Below are 9,424 nucleotides of genomic sequence, written 5' to 3'. Positions count from 1 at the left end.
CAAATTCGAAACAAAGTGTTAGTCAACCAATAGATACTTCAATAGGATGAAGATTGATGCCACTGATAAAGCAGATTCAAATTATAGAGGCTGATGATGCATTGCAAGCAACTTAGGGGGTGGGGTGACTGTAAGTATTCATTTCACTATGGACTCTTCTTTCCTGGATTTTGGCAGTTGAAGGTAAAGAACTTTAGCTTGTAAATGTACTGCAATTCTACGAGGGAGTGTGGGTAGGAGAGGTTGGCAAAGGGGAAACCCTTGAAGATAAAGATACAGGATAAGGGGACAGGCACAGTGGCTCACACCTATAATCCCAGCACTTTGGGAGGCTGAGGTGGGCGGATCACAAGATCAGGAGATCGAGACCATCCTGGCCAACATGGTGAAACACCGCCTCTACTAAAAATACAAAAATTAGCTGGGCGTGGTGGTGCATGCTTGTAATCCCAGCTGCTCTGGAGGCTGAGGCAGGAGAATAGCTTGAACCAGAGAGTCAGGTTGCAGTGAGCTGAGATCACGCCACCATACACCAGTCTGGTGACACAGCGAGACTCTCTCCAAAAAAAAAAAAAAAAAACTTGCTGGAGCTATGCACCAGAGAATGTAATCAAAGACAATGGACAGTGATGGGTACCATGCCTTGTGAAAAGAAGGCTATTACATTTCAATATGTGCTTTTGTAGTGTGACAATATTTAGAAAGTTATGTCTTCTAAACACTAAAAAAGGGATATCAACTGAAAAGTATGTTGGAGTTTATGAGTCATCAGAGTTAATATTGTCTTTTGAATGTGGACACTTAATATAAAATCCTCCAGATAAAGTATGTATTATTACCATTTTTAAAACAAGGTCTCTTTGGCTATTGTAAAATAGCTTATACAAACAAAATCCTGTGAGATGATTTAGTTACCTTTATGCCTGTTTTCCAAAGATGTGTTAGGTAACGTGTAGAAATTATGTGAAGTTTGGGGTTAAAGTCTTAAATTTCATTCTAAAGGACTAAATAGAAGAAAAACTCTGGAAGTACCTGTAGTGAATACTGTTGATTGGCTGCACAGCATCCATGTCTCCTCTTCCTTCTTGGAGTAGTAGTCTGAAGTTCTTTTTTTTTTTTTTTTTTTTTTTGAGACAGGGTCTTGCTCTGTCACCCAGTTTAGAGTGCAATGACATGATCACATGATCATAGCTCACTGCAGGCTCAAACTCCTGGATTCAAAGGATCTTCCCACCTCGTAGCTGGGACTGCAGACATGGGCTACCTCACCTGGCCCCTGAATTTCTTTTTGAAACCCACCCCCTCCCTCCATTCTCAGTTTTGTGATTTAGATGGGATCAGCCTCACCTGCACCAGAGGTAGGCCCTAATAAACAGAGCAAATCTGAATGTGCCATCTCTATCCATAACGAGTAGTTTGGAATTGGCATAGTTACTTAAGCTGGTCTGGTCAGAGTGACTCTTAAAGTCATTTTCACCCTGATTATAGTGACATAAATTCTCTCTTTGCTGTTTCATGAATCCTCATTAGGGGTGACAGAGGAACCTCCTCATTCATGAAACAGCAAAGAGAATTGATGTCACTATACTCAAGGTGAAAGAACTTACAGCTAATTTTTAGAGCTTCTCAAAGCCAATTTAGAATCGTAGATTAAACAGAATGAGTTTGTCCAAAATGGAGTCAGCACCAAGGAAGTAACAATAAGAAATTGAAAGAAAACTAGGTACTTTGTTGTGTTACATGGGATTCTGCATCAACCCGTACACCTAGCAGCATGTACTTCTGGAGTTTTCAGTGGGTGACCCAGTAGATTTCCTGGGTTATTTTGTTTTTGAGATGGAGTATCGCTCTGTCACCCAGGTAGGAGTGCAGTGGCGTGATCTTGGCTCACCCCAACCTCAGCCTCCCAGGTTCAAGCGATTCTCCTGTCTCAGCCTCCCAAGTAGCTGGGACTACAGGCGTGTGCCAGCACACCTTGCTAGTTATTATATTTTTAGTAAAAACAGGGTTTCACCATGTTGGCCAGGCTGGTCTCGAACTCCTGACCTCAAGTGATCCGCACACCTCGGCCTCCCAAAGTGCTAGGATTACACGTGTGGGTCACCGTGCCCGGCCGACTTTCTGTATTTTTAAAGCTAGTCTCGGTTTGGTTTTTCTATCACTTGCTGCAACTGAAAACTTCCCGGATGGCACAGAATCTGTGATACCCTGAATTCTGTATGTCACTTCCTCATCAGCTGTTTTGTTCTAGGTGGACTCTTGTTTTTGTGGAAATTGAAGTCAACTTTATGAAAATTGAGCACTTTGGGACCATTGTGTGATCACGTAGTTTCTTTAAAATGTGTTCAGTTTTATAGGAAAACATCGTTTCATATTTATATAAGTTAAAGAGATTATTCAACTCATGAAAAGCACAAAGGTAGAAGATTGATAGACTTAGAAAAATAAAATATGCTTATGGTGGAAGGTCCAACTGTACAAAAGTTGAATGATTTGTAAGTTCTCCCTGGTGGATTTTCTGAGATGTAATATTCCAGAATTGTGTTTAGTATTAAATTTCAATATTATGATATTGGACTTGTACCACTGTAAAGGCTAGGAAATTATAAAACCTGTTCACATTGAACATATCAAAAGGAAAAGCAGCAAGCTGTTTTTGTTAAGTGATTCACATTGATCTCTTTCCCATCCAAGTTCCAAGCCAATCCAGACATAGACAAGAGGTAGAGGGAGCATGGGATATTGCCTTTATTAATGATAAAGCTAAAATTAGAGAGAAAATGGGGCTTATATAGATGTAAAAGTAGGTTTCCTTATACCAAGCCCCAGAATCATATACCCATCTAAACCGCAGACAACACTGAACTAAGACTATTTTATGGCCTGCTCTTGTGAAAGCTACAGCAAGGAGAAGTGGGGCAGAATGCATTTTCTCTGTAAGCAGCTTATTTCCAAAGAGAGAGGAGGGAAAGAAAGTGCCACTCGTGCTCACTTCCCTATCCCAAACTTAACAATCAAATCAATTACATCTGTCAGTCTAGGTTCAACCAGGAGACAGAACACACCGTAATTTAAATACGCTAAGTTTAAAGGATTATTATGCTGTGGTAGAACAATATAAATATGTTTAGAGAATCTAAACTATTCTAGGGCCAAGGTTGAGTAGCCAAAGAAGGACAAAGTTGGAAGAGAGTCCCCCTCTGGTGTTCAGACTTTATTGGAGAAGTTGTGGCTGCAGACCACTGGATGATGTGGAAGTTTGCTGGAGTGCCTCGGGCCAGAGGTGGTTTAGAATTGTCTGATAAACAGGAAAGAGTCCTCTGGGACACAGGCAAGCCAAGGTTAGTGAGCAGATTGCAGAAAGAGTTAGGACATTTCTGCAGGTGTAAAACTGGGGCAGAACTTACACACATTGGAAGGACCTCAGAAGCCTACCTTTAGGAGAAAGGAAAGCTGAGATTAATGGGTGGGCATACAGAGAGAGTCAGGGCACTGCTACAGGTACCTGGCCAGGAGCATGTGGGGTGCATCTCAAGAGGGCTGCAGCAAGGTGGTCACCAGGCTTCCTAGGCTGGGACTGCAAGGTAGACTGTATATTCTGTGTGCAACCGGAGCAAAACACCACCAGATGCATACACCACTGACCTTGCAGTGGGAGCAAAAAAGAAAAAAAAAAAAATGAGCACACCGACACCAGGATGAGAAATTCCTTTCCTCCTGCAGTGCCCCTCCAATGTCCTCTACTTATTCTTGTTGTAAAGGAGAAATGCTTATTGATCAATCTGTTATCACAGAGTAAATACTGAAGGATGAATTTGGAGCTGAGAAGCGATAAATTGACAAGGGGGCCCTTTGGACTGCTCAGCTTCCATACGCACCTTTCTACACATATTTGAACTCCTGCACAACAACAGAGCAACTAACTATATTTTGGCCTAGCAAGATAGTTATCCTTCTGATAAGTGAAGCTCTTGCTGTTCCCCAAAATAAGACACAAAGTCTCAACAGTCATTGGATTCATTGCTGCATATATTAATTACTCCTCAATTCAATCATCATCCCACCTAATTTTCTGTTAAGACTGAATTGTAAAGTTGACCTTCAGGAACCTGTATAATAAAAAATAGGGAGAATGAGAAATTAGAAAATAAAAATAAACACATGCATACAAGCAAAGAGAAAATATGCAGAGCTACAGTTCTTGTTTCTGTGATTGGTCACAAAATTATGGTTGATAATCTATAGCTTCCGCCTCCAACTACCTCTATATTTCCCTTTCCCACAGTCAGAATCAGCTGCTGTGGGTTCTTTGCCTAGTAGAGGGCTTCAAGCCTTCCTTTTTGAAAGGTCTGAATCCTCAATCATCCTGCCCTTTTCTGATTCTTGTGGTTTTCCATTTGACCTTTACAGTTGGACATGAAAGTATTAAGAGGCATCTTAGAACATCTCCTGGGTTCCAGAAAGTCCTCCTTGCTTCCATTTGCAGAAGCAAACCAATGTACCTTGGAAATTGAGATCAATCACTGCAGCCAATAAATTAACCCCCTCTTTTTCATCCATTGGTTAAGTGTTATATGAAGTGCAAAATGACCAGGTGGCAGTCTGATAAGCAGAATTCTAAGATGAATGCCATAACTTTCCCTCTCTTGTACACACCCTGTGTAATCTCCCCTTGAGGATGGTTGAGACCTGTAAATATAATTGGATAGCACCTCCATGATTATGCTATATGGCAAAGGGTTCCTAATCAGTTGACTGTAATCCAAAGGGAGATTATCCTGTGTAGGTATGATCTAATCAGGCAAGTTGTTTAAAAGCAGAAGAGTTATCCTGCTGGTCTAGAAGAAAAACAGCCTGTTGTGAAAGTAGGGACCATAGGGACCTGAAGGTGACCTCTAGGAGCTGAGAACAGTCCTCAGCTAATAGTAAAAAAAAACGAGAACTTTAATCACAACTGCAAGAAACTGCATTGTGCTAACAACCACACGAGCTAGGAATAGGATCCTAAGTCTCAGATGAGATCATAGCCCAACCAATGCTTTAATTTCAACCTGGTAACACTGAGCAGAGGATTCAGCTAACCTGTATCCAGACCCTTGACCCACAGAAACCATGAGATAAATGAATTTGTGTTGTTTCAAGTTACTAAATTTGTAGTAATTTGTTATGCAGCCAATAGGAAACTGATAACCTGTCTCATCCTACAACTCAGTGGAACCACTATTTTGTTCCCCTCGTGGGTACTAAGCTCTCCAAACCAGCAAACTCAGAGTTGCCGGGACAGGAAGCAAAATGTCTGTAAGCCGGTTATTAGGTGCAATAATGAGATAAGTCTGTGATGGTTTATTTTAGATGTCAACGTGACTAGGCTAGGGGTTACTCAGCTAGCTCTTAAGGCATTATTTCTAGCTATGTCTATGAGTGTGTTTCCAGAAGAGATCGGCATTTACATCAGTGGACTGAGGAAGGAAAATCTGCCCTCAGTGTGGGTGGGTGCAGTCCAATCAGCTGAGGGCCGCATTCAATCAAAAAGGCAGGGAGGAAAGGTGAATGTGATCTTTATTCTGGAGAAGGGACACCTTTCTTTGACTGCCCTTGGACATCAGAACTCCAGATTCTCCAGCTTTCGGACTTGGACTTACACCAGCACACCCCCGCCCCGAGTTCCCAGGGCTTCAGCCTCAAACTGAAAATTACACCATTGGCCTCCCTGGTTCTCCAGTTTGCAAATGGCCTGTTGTGAGACTTCTCAGCCTCTGTAATTGGGTGAGCCAATTCCCCTAATAAATTTCCTCTCATTTATTAAGAGATTTATAGGTATATAGGCATACCTTTGAGATCTCTGAGATATTTTTATAGTTCAGTGCCAGACCACTGCAACCAAGTGAATATCACAATGAGTCATGTGAACTTTTTGATTTCCCAGTATATAAAAATTATGTTGATATTATACTGTAGCCTATTAAGTGTATAATAGCATTATGTCTAGAAATACCTTGTACATAGCTTAATTTTAAAATACTCTATTGCTAAAAAAAATTCTGACAATCATCTCAGCCTTCAGTGAGTTGTAATCTTGTTGCTGGTGGAGGATCTTGCCTCATGATGGCTGCTGATTGATCAGGTTAGTGGTTGCTGAGGTTGGGGTGGCTGTGGCAATTTCTTAAAATAAGATAATGGAGTTTACCACATCGATTGACTCTTGCTTTAATGGAAGATTTCTCTGTAGCTTGTGGTGGTGTTTGATAGCATTTTACTCACAGTAGAACTTTGTTCGAAATTGGAGTTGATTTTTTCCATCCCTGCTGCTGCTTTGTCAAGTAAGTTTATGTAATATACCAAATCCTTTGTTGTCATTTCACAATATTGACAGCATCTTCACCAGGAGTAGATTCCATCTCAAGGAACCACTTTTCTGAAATGTTTAATTTTTATGGGTACATAGTAGATACATATTTATGGGGTACATGAGACATGTTGATTCAGGAAGCATACGACATGTAATAATCATATTAGGGTAAATGGGGCATCCGTCACCTCAAGCCTGTATCGTTTCTTTGCATCACGAACATTCCAGTTATACTCTTTTAGCTATTTTTAAATGTACTATAAATTATTCTTAATTGTAGTAACCTTGTTGTGCTATCAAATACTAGATATTATTCATTCTTTCTATTTTTTGTGCCTATTAACTATCCCCACTCTCCCCCGACTCCCCACTACCCATCCCAGCCTCTGGTAGCCAACATTCTACTGCCTATCTCCATGAGTTCAATTGTTTAATTTTCAGCTGCTACAAATGAGTGACAACATGTGAAGTTTGTCTCTCTGTGCTTGGCTTATTTCACTTAATGTAATGTGCTCCAGTTCTATCGATGTGTTGCACATGACAGGATCCTTTGTGTATAAGTACCACATTTTCTTTATCTATTTGTCTGTTGTTGGACAGGTAGGTTGATTCCAAATCTTTGCTGTTATGAATAGTGCTGCAATAAATATGGGAGTGTAGATATCTCTTCAATATACTGATTTCCTTTCTTTTGGTTATATGTCTGGCAGTGGGATTGCTGGATCATATGATAGTTCTTAGTTTTTTTGAGAAACCGAACCATTCTCCATAGTGACTCTAATAATTTACATTTCCACCAACAGTGTATGACGGTTCCCTTTTCTCTACATCCTCACCAGCATTCATTAATTGCCTGTCTTTTGGATAAAAGTTATTTTAACTGGGGTGAGGTGATATCACATTGTAGTTTTGATTTGCATTTCTCTGACGATCAGTAATATTGAGCACATTTTCATATACTTGTTAACCATTTGTATGTCTTCTTTCAAGAAATGTCTGTTCAAATCTTTTGCCCATTTTTAAATTGAATTATTAGTTTTTTTAATATAAAGTTGTTTGAGCTTCTTATATGTTCTGGTTGTTAATCCCTTGTCAGATAGATAATTTGCAAATATTTTCTCCCATTCTGCGGGTTGTCTCTTCACTTTGTTGATTGTATCCTTTGCTGTGCAGAAGCTTTTTAACTTGGTGTGATACCATTTGTCCATTTTTGCTGTGGTTGCCTGTGCTTTTAGGTTGTTACACAAGAAATAACTTTGGGAGGCCGAGGCAGATGGATCACCTGAGGTCAGGAGTTTGAGACCAGCCTGGCCAACATGGTGAAACCAGGTCTCTACTAAAAATACAAAAATTAGCCAGGTGTGGTGGCTCACACTGGTAATCCCAGCTACTGGAAAGGCTGGGGTAGGAAAATCCCTTGAACCCAGGAGGCAGAGGTGTGTTCTTTAGAGTGGCAACTTTTGACATTTCTCAAATCTATTCTTTCTTTTATTCCTATGGTCATCACCAAAGCCCATACCATTCCAGTAACCTTTTTTTATTGTGGATAATATATCTAACATAAATTTGCCATTTTAGCCACTTTAAAGTGCACAATTCATTGGCATTTAGTATATTCACAGTGTTGTACAACCATCATCACTCTGTAGTTTCAGAATATTTATATTATTCCAAAAGGAAACCTTATACCTATTAAGCAATCATTCTCTATTATTCCCTCCTCTAACCCCTAGCAATCACTAATCTGCTTTCTGTCTCTATGGATTTGCCTTTTCTGGACATTTCATATAAATAGAATCATACCACATGTTGCCTTCTGTGTCTGTCTGTGTAATATTTTTGAGGTTCATCCATGTTATAAGAATGTACTGACACTTAATTCCTTTTTTATGCCTGAATAATATTACATTGTATTCATACACCACATTTTGACTATCAATTCTTTTTCAGTTGATGGACATTTGGATTGTGTTGACGTTTTGGCTATCGTGAAGAGCGCTGCTATGACCATTCATGTTCAAGATTATGTTTGTACCACTGTTTTCAGTTCTTCTGGGTACAATGGCTGTATAATTTTGTATTCCCACTAGCAATGTATCAGAACTTCATTTTCTCCATATCGTTGCCAACACTTATTTTCCGTTTTTTGATGATAACTATCCTGGTCGATGTAAAGTGGTATCTCAATATAGTTTTAACTTGCACTATCCTAATGACTAATGATGTTAAGCATGTTTTCATGTGTCTGTGGGCTCTTCATATATCTTCTTTGGGGAAATGCCTATTCATTTATTTTGCAAATCTTTTGACTAAGTAGTTTGTCTTTTTGTTGTCTTAACAGCCTCTTAAGCTGGCCTTCCTCTACTCTTCGTACCTCTAACTTTTGTTTTTTAACTCAGCTGTTGGAATGAGTTTTTCTTATATAATGTTCTTCTACACCAAACTGTCAATAGCTCTCCACAGCTCTACAGATAACTCTGGCATTCATGGCCTCCACAGTATTTTCTCAACCTCCTTTACCAGCTTTGACTCTTTTTTTTTTTTTTTGCCCTGATGTACATTTATTTTTCTTTTATATATATATAAAAAATATATAATATATATAAATATAAATAAATATATAAATGTATATTTATACATTTATTTTTACTTCCATTTATTTTTCTTTTATATATAAAATATATATTTATATATTTATAGTATAAATAAATATATATAATATATATTATAAATATATATATAATTACACTTCAAGTTCTGGGGTACATGTGCAGAACATGCAGGTTTGTTACATAGTTATACACATGCCATGGTAGTTTGCTGCACCCATCAATCTGCCACCTATATTAGGTATTTCTCCTAATATCATTCCTCCCCTAGCTCCCCCACCCACCGACAGGCCCTGGTGTGTGATGTTTCCCTATGTCCATGTGTTTTCATTGTTCAGCTCCCACTTATGAGTGAGAACATGCAGTGCTTGGTTTTCTGTTCTTGTGATAGTTTGCTTAGAATGATGGTTTCCAGCTTCATCCATCTCCCCGCAAAGGACATGGACTCATCCTTTTTTATGGCTGC

This window comes from Rhinopithecus roxellana, chromosome 9 (assembly GCF_007565055.1).
Source record: "Rhinopithecus roxellana isolate Shanxi Qingling chromosome 9, ASM756505v1, whole genome shotgun sequence".
NCBI lineage: Eukaryota > Metazoa > Chordata > Mammalia > Primates > Cercopithecidae > Rhinopithecus > Rhinopithecus roxellana.
The sequence above is the reverse complement of the archived record's forward strand: the minus strand, read 5'-3'. Positions refer to the sequence as shown.